The 19,665-nt window shown below is 36.5% G+C and overlaps 1 long non-coding RNA gene across 2 annotated transcripts in view; it reads left to right on the top strand.

Moving 5' to 3' along the window:
* The window catches only part of LOC149946429 (uncharacterized), a 143,266-nt gene extending 124,770 nt beyond the window's left edge, over positions 1-18,496 (top strand). Inside the window, exons 3-4 of one of the 2 annotated variants that reach the window (XR_016480345.1) lie at positions 16,808-16,884; positions 18,256-18,496. This is a non-coding gene — a long non-coding RNA (uncharacterized LOC149946429). The remainder of the gene's footprint in view (positions 1-16,807; positions 16,885-18,255) is intronic. The other variant, XR_016480344.1, reaches the window with a different exon arrangement.
* Positions 18,497-19,665: the final 1,169 nt, after the last annotated feature.

Genomic DNA, 19,665 nt, shown 5'->3' on the forward strand with positions numbered 1-19,665 from the left:
TTCTATTCAAGGTCAAGAAAGACCACTTTTGTTTTAGAAACTCCCCCCCCCCCCCTATTCTTCTTATTTTTTAAGTCAACACGGGGGCGATATATAAAGCCGTGCCGGTTATCTTATTGAAGAAAATCAAATTTGAAGAAAGACGCGAGAGGCTGGCTGACTGCCGAGCGGGACCAGTGAGAGAGAGCCCGGGGCTACAAGTACAGTAGAGTCGCTGATGTGTTTCAAGTGTGATTTATAAACTGTAATACCAGTGCTGTGTTGGTGCGCGGACGAAGTAATCAAGAGGAAACTTGAAGACAAATGTAAGACTTATTTCAATTAATTTCGTACAATTTCTAGATAATTGGACTTGTAAGTCAAATGTATATTAGTAATTAAGTAATTATCCAAGTGGGGTATTAAAGTTTAAATTGATGATAACCTTTATTGTAGTTAAGGTCTAAAGACCAAATAAAAGCTCTTATTTCATTGAACCTTGGACTGTGTTGTTTTTCACTCATCTCCACAATTCATCAGCACGGTTATCCCGAATAATATAAATTTCAATGTAACGGCGGACGAGTGATTCTCGTTAATTTATTTGCGCGGGAGTGGCGAATTTTAAAGACTGTAGATCCCTCCTACTAAAATCGGCACGATTTCCTAAAATTTTCGCCCAAATCGAAAGCAGTCGTTATAACGTGGCGCAATCGGCAGGATAACCGATTTTAGGCTGTTGAATCACAGAGAGAGTGAAAATTTTACGGTGTCAAGTTATTAAACAAATTGTTAAGAATTTCTGAATAATAATCATAATTAAGAGGTTAAGTTACTTTGTATCGATGCTCCGAGTGTAAAGGCCCTAGACACGCGTGAAAAGTAACGTTAATAATTGTGCATGGTGATAAACCAAAATGTGTAGATCCTGGATATTTAAATGCCCTGAACTGAGCGCATCCAAGTTGCTATTGATTCCAGTGTGTTAAGGATGTTTAGTATTAAGATTGTATAAAGTGTCGTGTATAAATTAGAAACAAAAGTGTCGTGTATAAATTAGAAACAAAAGTGTCGTGTATAAATTAGAAACAAACAGTGCAAGTGTTTCTATTGTTTAACTATTGTTACTCTAAATTAGCATAAATGAAAAACAAATTATAAATACTTTTAGTCAAATTGTTTTTAAGTATTGATGCAAGTTGTGTAGCCCCACGAGCTTTAATTACCCTAAACTCAAATAGGGCCACAATGTGTATATCAAATTATTTGAATGTGTAAATTGTTTAACCGTAACAATGTCTTGGAGAGCTCGACCAGAACCATTCTCTCCATCTAGTTCACCTCCTAACAATGTCAACAGACCCTTAGAAAATCAGGCACATTTTATGAACAATCCTATGGCGCAAGCAAGTGTATCTAGTGATTTAGTCCGATGTCTAGAACAATTAGAACTTTCTGATAGTGATCGAAATCACGCTCGTAATATATTTCGACGAAGGGAAGGGATAAATACTCCAAGATTACCTAATTACCTTGGGAGAAGAGGGCCGGAAGCTGTTAGTAGTCCAGTAATTACTACGCCACAGACCACAGAATCCCAAACCTCTCTTGTTACGACTAGTATCCCATTTCCCGCACCTCCGCTAGGTAGTAATTTCCCAAGCGTTAAACAGAGTACGCCTTTTGTGCCTATTACTACATACCAAGGCCCGGTGGGTACACGTGTTGCACCGACAGTTGCGAGTTATTGAGGTAATTGTGGAATTTCTAGCCCGATTACTCAATTAAGCCAACAAAAGTATCCCGTAGTTTCGCAAGTTAATGTAGCCAATAACTTGTTGTATAGTGCCCCACCCTTGCCACAATTTTTTCAACAGGTGAACCCTCCACCTGGTTATCAACAAACCAATCCATCCCAACCTATTAATTTTTCCCAGTTCAGTAATCAGCAACCAATGCCCCCGTATTTGGTATACCCTACGTCTATCCCTAGAACTAGTAGTGTATCAAGCTATTTAGGCAACCCGCAATTTGCAGCCCATAATAGACCGGTTATACCCCCTGTTGTACCAAGCCAAACTCAACCACAATTACTACAGCCATCAGTTGCCCCTAGTCAAAGTTACTGGCAAGTGCCTGTTTCAAGACCACCTAAAATCCCTCATATTAAGTTTAGTGGAGATGAACATTCCGATCCTAAAGACTTTAAAGATAGTTTACTCGAATACCAAGATGCCATGCGCATATCCGAAGATGATCTACTTAGAATCCTACCACTTCTATTTGAAGGTCAAGCCAAGACCTGGTACCGTAGAAATAAGGCGCTGATACAGTCCTGGAGAGACTTTGAAACCCTCTTTGACCAGCAATTTCTTACAGGCTTTTATAATAATAAAATCTGGTGTCGCATTTACGAGTCCCGACAAAAAGTTGGAGAATTGGCAGAGACGTATGTAGAAAAGTTGATAGCCTTATATAATCAGCTATCCGATACTAATCGTCCCTCGGAAATCATGATTATACAACAGATTCGAATGGGTCTCTTACCAAAATATAATGCTTTATTACAGTCTAATGCAATGTATACCTTACGAGATTTACAGATGGCCGTCATGAATGCTGAACCAATTGTACAAGCATTTGGGGGTCCTGAGCCTTACCAACCCTCGGCAAGGACCAGGCCACAAATTGGGTATACTACTAACCAACAATTGCAAAGACCGCCTAGAGTAGCTGGAGCCTGCTATCGATGTGGATCAACTGAGCACTACAGTCGCTACTGCCCAGAGAATGCAAAGCTAGTACAAGCAACCGGGGACCCACGAATTTCTTCCCTCCAAGAAATGTCCAATCAACAAGTGGAGTTGGTTCCACCTCACCCTACGCCCACTATACCAACAGGTTTCCAAAGGAATTCAGAACCTGAATTGCCAATAACCAGTATAATGGTACTACAGGAGCCGTCTCAGGTTGAAGGGAGGACTACCATTAAAGAAAACCAGCAGCCACCACCTACCCTAATTCAAGCGGGCGTTGTACTAGGAGCCAGACCAGAACTCAGTAACCCGAGCAATGTCAAACCTTATGAAACCCACTCGCCGATAATACGTGAAACAACTGCAGAAGATCCAGTTGTTCCGGATCCAGTCCAAACTACTACGATTCACCAAACAAAAGTAACGGATTGTGACAATCAACCATTGGACTTCATTACTAGGTCAATAGACCAAATCAATCCATACTCTTTGGACAATCTACGTCACGAACGAAAACCAAAAACTGATACTTATGTAGAAACTCTTACCACAAAGTCATCAGAAAGACCAATTCTAGAACGTGAAACTGTCAACAAAATACCCTCACCACCAACTGAGGCTCGAAAACCTACAGTTGCCTACGCTGGAGACTTTGGTAACGGTACTGAAATTACTAAAGATCAAACTAATGAAGTTTTTGTTTTCAAGGGTACTATCCCGACCCGTTCCATGAACATTCCTAGTTCTGTTACATCAAGAAACCCGTTTTCCATTCCTTCGATTATAAATCCGCTTATAATCGAGTCTACCATCAAGCGAGGAAAGGAGTAACTTCAGGGAAAGCGTAACGAAGGTAGCCCTTACGTAGCTGTGTATCTAAACAACCAACCGATTCCAGCACTTGTGGACACCGGATCGCAGCTTTCCTATATCGACACTGAAGTCTTTACGAACTTATACCCAAACTATCCAATTAACGACTTACCTAGAAGCAGGTCTCAACTAGCTACTCAACATGTATACGCAGAGAAAGCAGGACCAGTAACCAGGACGATGCAACTCAACGGTCCAAACGGACCAACGCTTCAGTTTGCTTTCTACCTGTTGAAAGAGTCATCCTTTCCTATCATTCTAGGATACGACTGGTTGGTCGAGATGGAAGTCTGCTTGGATTGCAGCTCCAGTAACCTCATCATTCGATTTAATAGAAATCAACTTAGTATCCCACTAGCGGCTGGAGATCATGCAAAGAAAACAACGACGCCAGAGCTAGGCACCAACCAATTCACCGATGTCAAGAAAGAGCAAGTAATTTCTTATAACTCTGAACTAACTAGTGTTTCTCTAACTCGAGAAAAGCTCGGTACCACAAACATCACGGACACGCCAACGGTCACAATGATTGCCGCTAGATCATCATCGTCTGACGGCCGGAACACTAAGTTATATCCACCGATGGAGCAGGCAGGGCTAATATCGACGACTACCTGGCCTCGAACAACTCTTCCTCCTACTATTCGAGAAAAATCAGAGACAGACGAGAAATGTCAATGGAAGCCAGAAATAGATCCAGGACCGAGGTTTTTTAGCATCACCCCTGACGTCTTTTCAGAGCAAACCAATCCTCACAACCTTCCGGTCCAGACGTCAACAACCAAGTCGTTTTGTGCCTATGACTCCGATAAAGCCAACGGCACTTATGAACTTTCAAAGCAAACAGTGAAACTCTTACAGAAGGCAATAATTACCAAATGGCCAGATAGACCTCCAGAACCACGACCAAACAGATTAGGTAAGAAGGGCTTCTCACTAGCTCTTTCTAACGAAACTTTCCCTTTCCAAGGTGCATATAATTCACCGGGAGCTGAACTATCACTGAGGATTCCCTTGCCTCGGGAAGTTCCTTTTCGAGCCCCAACTAATCAAGTGACATATAACGCAGAATCTCTCAATCTTGGTGTGAGGACTCCCTTGCCTCACCCAAGCGATTGCACGGATCGAAGTGAAAGCTTTCTCGCCAGAAAAAGCCAGAATCAATCACGGGAATCTGGATCAGAAAATGTCAAAGCATCCAGTTTTTTCCGGAGCTCTTCCAACCGGGATGATGGACGATTAACCCACCCTAAGAGTTATAGAGACAACTCCACTTCTACTCTACTGATGAAGACCATGCCAACCACGATTTCTGCACCCCACATATCCCAAAACCAACCCTTGGCTTTGGATAGTGCGACGACGAGCGCAGTACACGTTTTGGGACCAGAAATACGGCTGTTACCTAAAAGACAACGGAACTTTCACCACCGTCCAACAAATCCTTAATCAGAGACAACGCAACTCTTCGCGAAAGTTGAACCCTGCAGCAGCAACACTGAAACAAGCGAAGTTACCGATGAACTGTTACTCCATCCGGACGACATTATCGTGGAATTCGCCAGACTAATCTTCTATGTAAAAAAGCTCAAAAGAATGAGATAAAGAAAAATACTTCTGAAACAATAAAGAGGATTATACCCCGTTGGAGTCCTCTTATAACTTTATTGGAGTGTATGCCTTGGAATGTTGCTTCTCGAGTAATATCACGTCATCATTGGTAGGCTGATAGAGATAACATCATTAGTCTAATTAATAGCAAAAAGTTAACTTTTAGGTAGATTCATCTGATAATACCTGAAGTTATAAATAGGATACTAAGTGACGTTATTAAGGGTCATGGGCTTTGATCCACAATATGGTAGGGGCGAAAGTTTTTCATAATGGATTTCTGTTGAGTATAAAGAGATTAAAACGATAAAAACGTAAGCTTGGATTATAGCCACTGCCCATTCTAGGGTTAAGAGTAAGAATTGTGTTGAAATAATAAGTCTTCTTTTAGTTAAAGAATTAATTGCTCCCTGGTTACCAAGGAGTGTTAGAAGGAGGTGCCCTGCAATTATATTAGCAGATAGTCGGATAGCAAGAGTAATAGGCCGAATTGTATTTCTAATTGTTTCAATTAGAATTATGAAAGTTATTAAAGCAATTGGGGTATTGTTGGGGAGTAAATGTGCAAATATCCTATTTGTGTTATTTAGTCATCCGAATAGTATAAATGTGACTCAGATTGGGAGGGCTAAGCTTAGTGTAATTACTATGTGACTAGTGGCGGTGAAAATAAATGGAAATAGCCCTATTAAATTATTAATTAGAATTATCCATATTAGTGCGATAATAATTAGGGGTATCCCTTGTGTTGTAGTTCTCCCAAGTAGGGCTTACTTATTAAAATATTACCCCGCGTTGGTAGTAGCCAAAATCAGAAGGGTATAATGAAAATAGGGCTAAAGGCTCTAATTCAGTTTATTGAGAAATTTTGTGAAGTAGATGGGTCAAAAGTGGAGAATAAATTAGTTATCATTGTCAGTTTAAGTTTTTGTTCTGTTGGATTGGGTAGTTGTTTATAGCTCTTGGATTGAATTTTTTGTAAAACTTAGCATAATTAAAGTTAATCTTATTAAAATAAGAGGGTAAAAGAAAAGACTAGTTCATATTATGGGGGCTATTTGCGGCAATAAAAGGGGCGATTGCGATTGTATTTTGACAAAATACTGTTATTTGTTAACTACCCTTTGCATTAAGGGGGGACCCATAGATGATATCTAACTGTCTAATGGCCCTTAAAAGGGCCGTTTGTGTTCACTCAACCTATTTATTTGATAAACTTTCGGCAATTTTTTCAAAAGCCACAGCCATCCTCGCTTGAGAACGGGCGAAATCTTCAAAGGATGCAGCAATTTTGTCCAGCACTATTTTTATGCCCCCGATCTCATCATTTTTCGCCTTTTGAGAAGCATCCAATGAAGCTGCTGCTCTTTCGTAGGGAGTCCTCCTATTGGCAGCCTTATTGGCTTTTCTCGCTTCATTGAATTATATGAATTTGTGACAGGTTACTATAAATGGTTTTGCCAAAATAATTATTTAAAAATTACTTTTGCAGATTCAACGACTGTCACCAAAATGTTCCCAACAAGGTCTTCATTTTCGCTGGACATCAATGGCTCTTCAACAACCATGGATTGGTCCACCTCAACCTCAAAACAAGCATCGAATTGGATAAAAGACGCTGCTGGCTCCTCCTGCGGTGGGACACTAATTGTTGATGTTGGTGCAACGGGCGTCCCAAATCCCGCTTCAACCACTGAACCAAGTCCAGTCACGGTCCCTTTCCCAATCACGGAAAGAAGCCTTCCCTCCAAATCGGTTAAAGGCTCGGGTTGTGGTCCACCACCAGTTTTCCCTTTAAGGCCTTCGATGCCTTCGCTCGAATGTTCGAGCGCCATGCTGAAAACGACTAGCGAAGCAAAAAGTTAATTTTATAGAAATTATCGCTAAACTTTTATTTAAATTGAAACTTACATTCTTCCATTTTTCAACAGTTTTGGATGGTCCCAAGCCACAACTATTGAGCTGACCGTTCAATTGTATCCACATTGCATCATATTTCGCCTTAATGAAATTCATGTTAAATTTCATGTGCGCAAAATTAGTAATGGCTTCTAAAAACTCAATGTAAATAAGCTGTTGCTTTGAATGTACTTTAACACCCATTGTACTATTAAGTTAAGTCAAATAAAAGATTCTAAAACCCAAAATGTTCTCAAGAACTCTAAAAAATATCACTAGCTTTGAAGAGAAAAAACCTAAGAATATAATTTTCTATTAAGATCTGTGGAATAATACGAAATTCTTGGAAATAATTCTTTGGCAATGTGGAAAACCACATTTCGATTGGGAAAACCCATTTGAAAACCCGCCAAATGAAATAACCAATAAAAAAGAACGTTTCAAAAAAACACATGACGTAGTGCGAGCGGAAATGACGTTCATTTAGATTTGGAAAGGGAAATCGAGCGATCCAAATGAAGATTTGGATTTGGGTTAGATAATACGGTTTTTCGCGCCCTATCCAAATGAAGCCGATCCAAATCATTTAGATTTGGAATTGGCTAAACGATTTGGATTGTTTACAGAATAGCCTCCCTGGTGTCGGTCAAAAGTTATGAGGTAACTTTGCGGTTTTAATTAGTATGTTCGGTATTCGGTCAAGAAAAGAGTGAAATTGTGTTTCGCGTTTGGAACGTGAGTGAATGGACTTAAGTGTATGAACAGTGCGTGTTTAAGACTGAAAGTGTTAAAGTAATTGTGAACTAACTCAAGTCAGCTGTAAGATAAAATTGATTGTTATTATTTTTGAATTGGAATAACCAAATTATGCCCTTGAAATTATCAACTCAACCTGTGAGGCTAATTAAGTAGATTGGAAGTAATTAGTAGCGAACAGCTCTCAGCTGTTAATTAAGACAGTTTATAGTTAGGTAGTTTGAATTTAGTTAAAATACTCAGTAAAATTTATGATATTTACTTAAGTGTAAGTATGTTTTGGTTTATTTTTCTATCACGATGAACTAAGACAAATCTAGTCTTAGACACTTGAGTACCAGTTCTGTACAATTACGTAGAAGGGTTGGGTTATTGATGAAAGTTAAATCTACAACGTTCCATAGACTGTTCTGAATAAAAATAAACATTTATAATTTTGCATAATTCTGGTTGCCATTTTATTTTCTAATCACTCGCCCACAACATTACAGTTCTGGCAATCCCGAATCAAATAAATTTTCGATATAACGGCGACGGGAAATTATTCTCGTAAATTTATCGCGCGGCCTTAGGGAATATTCTTTTAACAAAATTTTGATAAACTATCGTTTAATTAAAATCGGCCCGATTCCGTTAAAACTATAAACCAAAAAGTGGACGGTCGTTATAATACCCTCTGTAGATATTTCTTTCGTTAAAATTTGCTTCGTATTATATTCAACTGATAAACTTGTACTGTAAAAAGGGTTTAATTCAATTGTGCTTTGTTATAGTACGTCTAACTCATTGTTGTAACTACTTAACTTATGATATTCTGAATAAATTGAAATTGGTCGTTTCGTCTCAATTATTTTAATTATAATTAAAATTTTATACCGGGCGGGATAGAACTGGGATAACATTTTTAACAAATAACTGTAAATTGCAGAGATATATCTTTAAGGGTCATCTCGAGAAATTAATACCACTAGGGACAATTCTTCCGAGGAGAGGTATATTTTGGCTTGCCAACTTGTTTTTTATTTTAAAGTCCTAAAGAAGATTGTCATATATCTTAGGGTAATATATATTTTACGAATAATGTTTGCATTAGAACATTATTGTTACCTAGTTAGGTGGTTCCGATGTTCAAAGTAATTAACGATAGAAAAAACCAGCCCCGTCGGAAATCGATCTCGAAACGCGCAGTAAAAACCATGCGGCCGACATAACTTCTTACGAAAATATGTTAAAAAAACCATTTAATTAAAGATGGTATTAATTAATTTAGACTATACTATACTCGCGACTACAAATTCAGGACCCGCTGTAGGACGAATGGTAGATTTTTGAACATTTTGTTCCATTGAAACATTGTTCAGCGTATTGAGATCTATCTACAAGGCGATTTTCAGAAATTTTCACGGAGATCACATTTCCATATAAAACGTGCGGGGTCCTTTGCGCTCAACGAATTGCGCCGTGTGTGGTGTTGAACCCGATTTTAGATTGTAAGTTTTCACTTCGAGTCAAATGCAAATTTATGTTCTGAACATATTTTGTTATAACTCGGAAACGATTCATCCTACGAAATTGCGGTTGGCCTCATTTCATTTAGCACTAAGCAATACGTATTCGATTCGTGTCACACTTATTTGTTACTTTTGGTCAGTGCAGCGACTTGTACCTCGAATGGCCTTGGGAAACGCCCGAGGAAAGCTCCCGGGTAGACCTTTATAAACACGCCGATTTACTATGTCGGAAGCTGCGGGGTCCGTATACACGGCCCAAAAAACCTTCCTTAGAATTAAAATTAAGCAACGTAATTGCAACTCTAGGTTATATGAAAACCACATCTTTTCAAAAATATAACTCTCAAGAAAATCGGACCTAGATTAAAGAACGTTAGGCTAAAATATAAAACCACGAAAATCGGGGTCCCATAAATTACCCTGAAAACCATACTTAAATTTAATATTTACGGATATAACCGCAGGTGTAGGACCACTGAATCCTAACCTAACCAAAGATATTTTTTTAATGTTACCAGACTTAATTTTCAATCAAATATCTCGCACACAAAGCGAAACCACCGAAAAAAGTAAATTGGACAAATGCCCAACTACTAGGGCTCCGTTTTAAAAAATTTATGAAAGGCTATCGATGCTGATGTATGTACATTCGAAAGATATATCATTGACATTTCTAGCCCTAACTCTTGAAGTGATATGCGCTACACAGCGGCATCGGCTATACTGTACGTGAAACTAATACACACAAATCCCCTGAATTGTGTTTAAAAACACGTAATTCAGTATAAATTCGGTCATAACTTGTAGTCGGTTTCATTCGCCTCAGAGTGAAAACTACTATAGGGGGCAACACCACACACGGTCCAATTCGTAGAACGCAAATTTCGGGGGCAACTGCCCGGCTGCCCCCCCCCCCCCAAAGTTTCTTGTCCAACCCGCACCGCTACGGTCTCATCGGATCCTCAAAGTACACAACAAAATGGAATTTTTAGGCCACATTGCAAGTTGGGACGAATTTTACCGACGGAGAGCCCTTTTGGGCCTATTTGACCCGTACTTAAATCGGCGCTATTGAAAAGGGCCCAAAATCGTTTTTCGCGATGCGCCCCGCAGTCCCTAGTTACGCCACTGTTTGTCTTCTTTGGGACTCTTCAGTAGTGCCATAAGTAACATTTGCACTTGCTACTTATTGTCTTTGTTCAATAATTTATGTTCAGCCTATGATCGGAGAGCTGTCCTGGAGTCGCGAGGGACTTTGCCCTTTGAAGACTCGCAAATCACGCGTGTCAATAAAATCATACTTGAGATAGTGCCGCCGATAAAAACCATTTTTAATTTTTACCATTAACAATAATCCGCGTATTCAGATATTTCGGCCTAGGTGGAAACCAATATTTTAGACACTAGGCGCTCATTCATTCATTCATTAAGCATTGAATTAAAAATTGTCTGTGCAATTTTAAGAAATATACCACCGCGAATTTAGTTTTATAATTGCAAAAAAACTAGACCTACAAATTTAAATTCCATAGTATAACCTTCTCGTTTCAAGTAAAATTTTTTTAAACGAATTCGAATTTCCCGGTTACTACATTTCTGCGAACCTAGTTTGCGGATTTTCACCGCTACATTCAGCTCAGCCCACGCCAAGCGTTACAAACTGAGAAAGCAATTCCATCTCTCGGCATGAACGCTGACGACGCTCGAAGTGAATTTCTCTCTCAACGGTCCGTGAGCGCTCTCTAGTGAACTAAAAGAGCCGCTTTTCACTGTGAGAAAACTAGCCCGTCGCTACGGGGATCTCTCTCAATGGTTCGTGAGCGCTTTCTAGTGAACTAGACGCGGCGATTTTCTTTTTGAAAAGATAAGGTGACCGAGGACTAGAAACTGCTCGCTCATTCAGAGATACTTTTCAAAAACGAGAGCATCAATTTCTGCCCACCTCTGAGACCTTATCCTTAATGTAGCCCCCCCCAAAAAAAAGAAATCCAACGGTGTAAAGTCTGGTGACCTTGGTGGCCAAAGTATCGGTCCGTTTCTCCCTATCCACCGTTGCCGAAATTCGATGTTGAGCAACGCGCTCACGTCTCTGTGGTAATGCGGCGGGATTCCGTATTGTTGAAACCACAACCTGGCTCGTTGGGCTAATTTAAGTTCGTCGAGCTGCTCTGCTAGTTCGTTTTGTAGGAAATGTTAATAATTCTGCCCATTTAGATTTTGCGGCAGAAATACAGGGCCAACCCAAACGTTCAAGCGTCCAAACTGAATTTGATGACGGTGTTCAAACCACCAGTGTGGATTTTCGTCTTGCCAAAAGTGATGATTCTAGTGATTGTAAGGCCCATTTCTTGTAGATAAATGTTGTAGAAATGGAAAATTATCTAGAAAAAATTACCTTAGTACAAACAACAAAAATAATTAAAATTAAAGGAATAAAAATTTAGCTACCAACGATATTCTTATGTTTGCGATAACGCAAATTAAGTTTTGGAAAAAAAAATATCTTTTTTGAGGATAAAAAACACCCTGTATAGTTATAGATTTTTAATTGCGCTTTTCATTACCTTTAAAATGAGACCTTATTTGCCATAATCAGGTAAGTAGAAGCGGATAAACATAGAGGTCATATTTAGGGGTCAAGGTCATTTTCTAAAATGTGACAGTTCTCTAACTTGTAGAAAATCTGTCTTTTTCAAGCGAACCCACTCCTCAACCGCTCAACCGATCTTCTTGAAAATTCGACTTCTAAGGCTTCAATAACCCTAATTACAAGTTTTCACAAAGTTTGGCGATGGAAGGGTGAACAAGTCCTGGAAATACCCTCGTACTAAAATATGTATATAAATAAAATTTTTAACAGTCAATTCACATAAAAGGTTCAGTTGTAAACAAGTTTGCTACGATACATGTTTCCGCACGATGGACCATCTTTCTAAGAGAGTGCTCGATCACATCAAAAGGGATCAGACGGAACGCGTTAACCAGTCCTTATAAGATCTCGCCAAATCATTCAAAAACCATATTCGTTCTTTAGTCTTCCAATAGCTCTGCAGTGGATTCTTCAAGAAATCGTAGGAACGACTCTCCACTTAGCTTAGGCGGAAGGAAATGTGGTCCTTCTAAACGGTATCCGACTGGTTTTACCAAAATATTTTGGTAAAATGAATTGCATTATTTAGTTAGACCATATTTCCTTCCACTTAGGCAAAATGGAGAGACATACCTACGATTTCTTCAAGAATTTTTACCGTTAGCAACTTGAGCGCGAATGTCGCTCTAGCACGATGGCGGAAGTGGCCAAAAATTGTGAGCACTATCTTTTGAAATTCCTCTTGAAACGATGGATCACTAGAAATACGAATATTATAGTCAGTTGCAGGCTAAGAAAGACAAAATATATAGTTCAGTCGGCGCAAGGATACCTCAGACCATTTCCGGCCAGTCAACCGCGCGAAATTTGAATTGGGCTTCTTTACGGTCGATTTAAAATTTCGCGATTTTCATCGTATTTTCGCGCCATCTAGGAACCGAAATTGGAATCTATTTTTTAATTTCATGTTGTTTAATTACTGAATACAGCCGAATTATTTTGCTAAAGAAGGTTCGATAATGGAAACTCCAAATATTTTAAATAGCCCAAGAGGTTTCTATAAAAAGCATGATAAAGGTTTATTGTTAACAGGTAAAGAGAAAAACATAATTTTAAACGTCTATAGCTCATTAAGACAACGTTACCCCCTAGAAAGCGTGGTAACTATTTTAAGAGAAACTGCCGATTTAACTGGTAAGACGTAGAAATAAATTTACAAATTTAAATAATTATACATACTATTTTAAATTTAAGAATTATAGGAATGCCTTATCTTTTAAATTTGCTCGCCGCCACAATTATAAAATTAAAAAATAAAGATTTCAATTTTGGTCTCTATATTGCGCTAAAAGACGACGAAAAGAGCAAAATTCGAATTTGACCGTAAAATGGCCAAATTCAAATTTCGCGCGATGGAATGACCGGAAACGATCTGAGGTATCCTTCCGCCGATTGTACTATATATTTTGTCTTTCTTAGCCTGCAACTGACTATAGTTTATCTTGTTCAGCGATAAAGATTAATGAAGCAAGCTGTATCTCGGAATATGCTCACAGCGTGGCGATAAACACTTTTAAAAATAACATTTTCAGACCTTGCTGTATGCAAATTCTTGGAAACATACTATCCTGTTGCTCAGTGGGATGCGAAATTACAATGTTATAAAAACTTAAGAATACTAACAACGTAAGTAAAATTTGTCGTTTTGGTGAGATAGCGAGTGCCGGGTTGATGGGATTGCGAGTAAGAAGATAAATATTTTAAACATTTGAATAAAGGTTGAAAACCTGACATCATCACAATTCTCAAAACAATTAAATCCGAATTTCAAATTAGTTAATGTTTTACCGCAAATTTTAATAATTGAGAGTGAGATTTAAAAATATATCGAACAATCTTAAAAATGAATAACAGAACCACAAAAATTATAAACTTCAAAAAGTTACATAATAATTTTAACAGAAACTTTGGTAGTTAAATTAATTTTAACAAATTTAATACTTACTGAAAATATTAGGGTAATTTGGTAAATGTGCAAAGAAAAAATATCTATTTCATTAGTACTCTTAACTTATGTTATTATTATTATTTCAAATATCAGAGCCTGAACTGAAAGACATTATAAACTCTGTCAAGTTCTCCGGGGTTGGACGAATAAATTAAAAAGTGCATCAATTACTCCGATATTTAAAAAGGTGACCCGACTACTCCTAATAATTACCGACCGATCTCGGTGTTATCCGTATTCGCTAAAATATTCGACAAGTGTTTCCTCTTACGCATATCCTCGTTCTGTGATAAGTAGAACTTACTATCAGTTAATCAATTCGTTTTCAGAGCCCGTAAAAATACAGAACAAGCGATAACAAGGGTGTACAAAAAATACTAAATTCGTTAGATTCATCAAATTATGTAATTGAGGTTTTTCTTGATCTAGAAAAGGCGTTTGATAGCGTCCCTCACAAAAGGCAAATGCTGAAACTGGAGTGTATGGGTATAAGAGGGAACGCCCTGAACTGGATCAAAAGTTATTTATTAAACAGAACGTGCCTCACTAAGATTAACGGAATCCTATCGAAACCAAAGCCTATCTTTGTGAGATTGCCACAGGGCTCTATCTTATCCACGCTGTTATTTAATATATACGTTAACGACCTAACAAGTGTAATTCCAAAGAAAACCTAACTTTATACGCAGACGACACGATTCTGACCATAGAGAACAAAAACCTGAATTCTCTATTAAGTATCACAAATGCAAACCTTAGATACAATAGATAAATGGCTTGACCATAACGGTCTTAAATTAATTGAGACCACGGCAGAATCCCTCTTTGTAAAGAACGAAGTAAAACGCGGTACACGATACGAATTTTTTTTTTAAATTATCCGTTGTCGAACCTCTAAAAAGATAAATTCGCTTTTCTACCGCGAAATAAAGCTCTTTAACAATTCCCACCCCAGCATATAAGTTTTTTTTTATAGTTGTAAATAAATCTCAAGTGTTATTAAAAATAACTGGTTTGTAACTTTGCTATTTACTTGATAAATTTGTTTATCTGTTTTCTTAACTAAGTTTTTCTGTTTATATTTGTTTAAACTTATTGTAATGTTTGATGTAAATGATATTTTGTGTTGTAAACAGGGCTATAAGTTGCATTTTCAAATTGTCGGTTAGTCGTATTAAAGTTTTTCGCCTTGAAGGCCTATCGGCCGAAGTACCGCATATTTTCCCCCATTAAAGCTTAGTTTTCTCCCCTACTTATTGGTTTCTTTACTTGTTCGCGTTTTTACTCCTATAAGTTGCAAGAAGACTCGGCCCTCGAATCTTTAAAATCGCTACGATAATGAATAAAACAATTTTGATTTGATTTGAGATGTTTATCATAACCGTCAGCATTCGGTCAAAAGTCAAGAATTATCAACCACATATCAATACAAACACTTCCCACTCAACAGACGAATATACTGCAATACCGTTTATCTTAAATAATATTACATAATTGGAGAGGTAATAAAAGTTTCCATTTCTACTTGTCTGGAAACACCGATCAGAATGATAACACTTTGCCATGGGTTTTCTTTTGCACCGTGACGTTAACTGCGAACACCGTAACACACACAGACACCCTCGCAGAGACAGACGCGGCGAAGGCAATACATCTCGGGAACAAGTTCATTCAAAGAGATAAAAATCTTAGCTTACAATTCGTAAAATCACTTCTACTGTATTTCGAAATCGAACCAGTGTATCTTTTAATAAAAACGAAAAGTTGCTGTCCGTCTTAATAATCCTGAACGTTTTTTTAAGGAAACTCCGTGGGGTAACTAAAAACAGTTTGTAAAATCTGCACGTAATTTTCAATACTCTGATAAATTAAAAACTAAGTTTCCACCAAATTTGTTTAATTTTAACTGTTGAACTTTTAAGTTTTAATCAAGAACCGATTTACGTAAGAGAGATATTTAAACCAGCTAAGTTGTATTTCCATTTTCTTCTGCTAATTTTTTATATAATTTTGTTAGACTTAGATGCCGCCATTTATTGATCTTATTTGGAAGTATTTGTAATGGCAATTTCCGGGAATACGAAATTTTCTAAATACTATTATGGAAAATAATGCAATGCGAATGTTAGGAAAATGAGAATTGTTTTTATAGTATTAATTGCTATTTAATAAAATTATTTTTTATAAAATTAATAACGAAATAACAGAAATTAAATGAAACTAATATGCTTCATTTTGTAAAATTAATAGCATGTTTGTTAATTGTGCATCAAAATCGTTTACATGAAACCTATAAGTTATAACACAGCAAATGTCACTACCTCGCGACCAGAAACCAAACATTAAATTAAATTGTTTAACACTTACATGGTTTCGTACTGTTTATAAGTGCATCTAAAAATATGTACGCTACATTATAAAAAATTTGAAATTTTTAGTAAAAGTGTCGGCCCATTTTGAACTTAAACATCCATTTAACAAAAATGAATCTTATGTATATCCATAACGCCTTAAGTTTTAATAGAAACCCTTTACTTTTATTTCTTGAGCTTGTGTTTAAGTGTATAAACGTGACTTATTACAAATTCCCCCCTCGCCCGTATATGATCAAGTATCGGAAATGGTTTGGACAATTATTCTTCGTCATTAAAACAATTGTGGAAACACTCTAATTCCCAAAAAACCAGCAAGTATCAAAATTTATTTATTGCTGTTGGAAAACATGAAAAGGTATTTTGAAGGGTAGCACTTTAAGGTTGAGATCATCCGAGACGTAAAAATAATGCAGTGTTCCATTATAAATATGAATAATTTTTCCTAGTAGCCGAAATGCAAATAACGTTTTAGAAGAAAAACACAGTGCGCAGGAAATGCAACTGACTTTTTTAAACTAATACAACGGTAAATTCTGGTTTTAAAATCGATACGTATCCTTATTTACTATACAGGGTGTCCATTTTTAATCGAAAAAGTGATTTTTCTCAATAACCGTTGTAGTTAGAATTTTGAAATGTTTTGTGTGAATTGTCAGTACCGGGGGCCGTTGTTGTACATAATGTTTATTGATTTTAAAATAATATTTTAAAATTTTGAAAAAATAAATTTTGATGTATTGGAGCTCGCCAAATTTTGTCAATGAGAATAATGTAGAGCGACGTCGAAAACATAAGAATAACGTTTGGTCGTTGAAAATACAATCATTTTTCACGAAATTACACGCGTTTGAAAATTGACTTAACGGGTAAACAAAATAATTGGAAAAATCAAAAACTAGAATCTTTTGGATGCAGTGGAAGTCGTAAGACAATATTATTTTTAGGATTAACAAAATATTATTTTTATTTATTTAATGCAAGATTCTAAATTTCTAACTCTCATTTAAATGCTATATTACCATAGCACATTTTCGTTCAGTAAATACTCGGGGAACCTTCAAGATTTCACGTTTCTAATTTCGGGGATATTGTTTTTGGACTTTCGGTTATTTTTCATTAAATTAAATTTAATTAAATAAAACTTATATTTAGTTCAGTCTAACGATAATATGGTCTTATGACTTTCACTGCGTCCAAAAGATTCTAGTTTTTGATTTTTCCAATTATTTTGTTTACCCGTTAAGTTAATTTTCAAACGTGTGTAATTTCGTGAAAAATGATTGTGTTTTCAACGACCAAACGTTATTCTTATGTTTTCGACGTCGCTCTACATTTTTCTAATAGACAAAATTTGACGAGCTCCAATACATCAAAATTTATTTTTTCAAAATTTTAAAATATTATTTTAAAATCGATAAACATTATGTACAACAATGGCCCCCGGTACTTACAATTCACACAAAAAAATTTCAAAATTCTAACTACAACGGTTATTGAGAAAAATCACTTTTTCGAATAAAAATGGACACCCTGTATATTTAAAAGTGTTTAGCGTGGTTCTAATTAGTACACTAATTAAACCTTTCAACGAGATGCTGATAATGTTTCACTAGTTTGAAATCCGCTTTGCATGTTTCATTTGTTTAATTAAGGAATTCTTAATCGTTAGGGTTAAATCAATTTTATATGTGAAAATATGTCGGTGATAGTAATTAATAAAAATGAGTGACTACCCAGTGCACTTGTATATTGGCAATAATTGACAAATGACATTTTCCATTAATACAGCATTACAAAACAATGCAAAAGTGTACTTGTAAATATCTTAATGTAACAAGAATGGTGTTTAGGCTTTCTTCATTGGAACAGACTAATATTCGTGCTCTTCCTCTTCTAGCTGAAGAAATTTCTATGAACAATTTCGAGGAGCAAAAGTACGGCAGAAAGCAAGATACCGTTGAACCATTCCTTGAAAATGGGCCACAGGAAATGCATCGTAGTTTGTGTTGGGAAAAGCCTTGTTTTAATGTCGTTTAAACGATCGTATTTGATTTTAAACCAAATTTGATTGAGGTTAATCTGCCTTGTCTCGACAAATCTTGATACACTAGAGTGATAACCATTGCCAAATCTTTGATATTGCTAACGGTAATAAATATCTTGAACGCTTAGGTTATACCATGCTTTAAACCGTTCAAAAACAAAATATTAGGCAAAGTGACATGTCAGTTTGCTCAACATTTTAGGATCTAGCTCTAGATGAATTGAATAATTCATTAAAATTGAGTTGCCTGTTTAAATTCCTGAATCCTACCGAGAGGGAAAATACGATATTTTTAAAAATGGCCACCAAAATTAAGTTACGTTCTTTTCACTCTTGGTGCTACTTATCGGATAGACATAAACTATGGCTCCAATTATAACGAACTTAAAACCCGGTAATTCATATTCTAGGAATCTGTATCGTTTATCAAATTGAAAGTTGAAAAACAGGCTCAAAAGCAAAGTATAATTAGGTAAGTTAGGCAAGATCTTTAGTAAGACCGCTACAGATATTTAAACAACTACAAATATGAAATTTTCTGTGTTAAAGCACTCTTTACTGGTTTTACGAAAATATCAATTTGTTAAAATCATATAATAAGTTAAAAACGAATCAGTAACTTACGCATACGGTAATAAGATTAAAGGAAAAAATAAAATCACTTTTTCTAATTCAGAGGCATCATCAGCTCACTACACATGATGATGCCTCTGAATTAGAGTGCGAAACAAGTCGTCATTTTTCATTTTATATTTATAACGTAAATGAAGTGGTTTAAATTTTTCTTTTAACCTTAGTAAAATCATACACTGTTTTAATAACGATTGCTTTTTTAAAAAACGATAACTAGTGACAGCTTGTTTGTACTTAATGTTCAATGGCACACCATTTAATTGCTATTAAGCCTCGACAATGAAAATTAAAATTGTAAAAATACAAGAACAGTTTGAAGGTTGTATTTCAGGCTTTAAAATGGCTTTACTTCAGATAATCACAAAAAAGTATTTGTTAATGGTTTTAAATTGGCTCTCTATCACTACCTATTGCCAAGGAATTTTCGGTTGCTCAATGTTAACATTACACATCATTTTATATACGGGGTGTCTCGGAGCGAACAGCCATCGGAATTTCTCTTAAACACTATTTAATAAAGCGTTTTCTAATTTATAAGTTTATTATTTTTAAATGAAACATTTTAATTTGCTAGTTTAAAAAAAAATTGTAGTTAGGCGTCCAAAACTTGTAGAGGGTAACGGTAAGAGA

The sequence above is a fragment of the Leiobunum rupestre genome, chromosome 4 (assembly GCF_980474605.1).
Source record: "Leiobunum rupestre chromosome 4, qqLeiRupe1.1.hap1, whole genome shotgun sequence".
Taxonomy (NCBI): domain Eukaryota; kingdom Metazoa; phylum Arthropoda; class Arachnida; order Opiliones; family Sclerosomatidae; genus Leiobunum; species Leiobunum rupestre.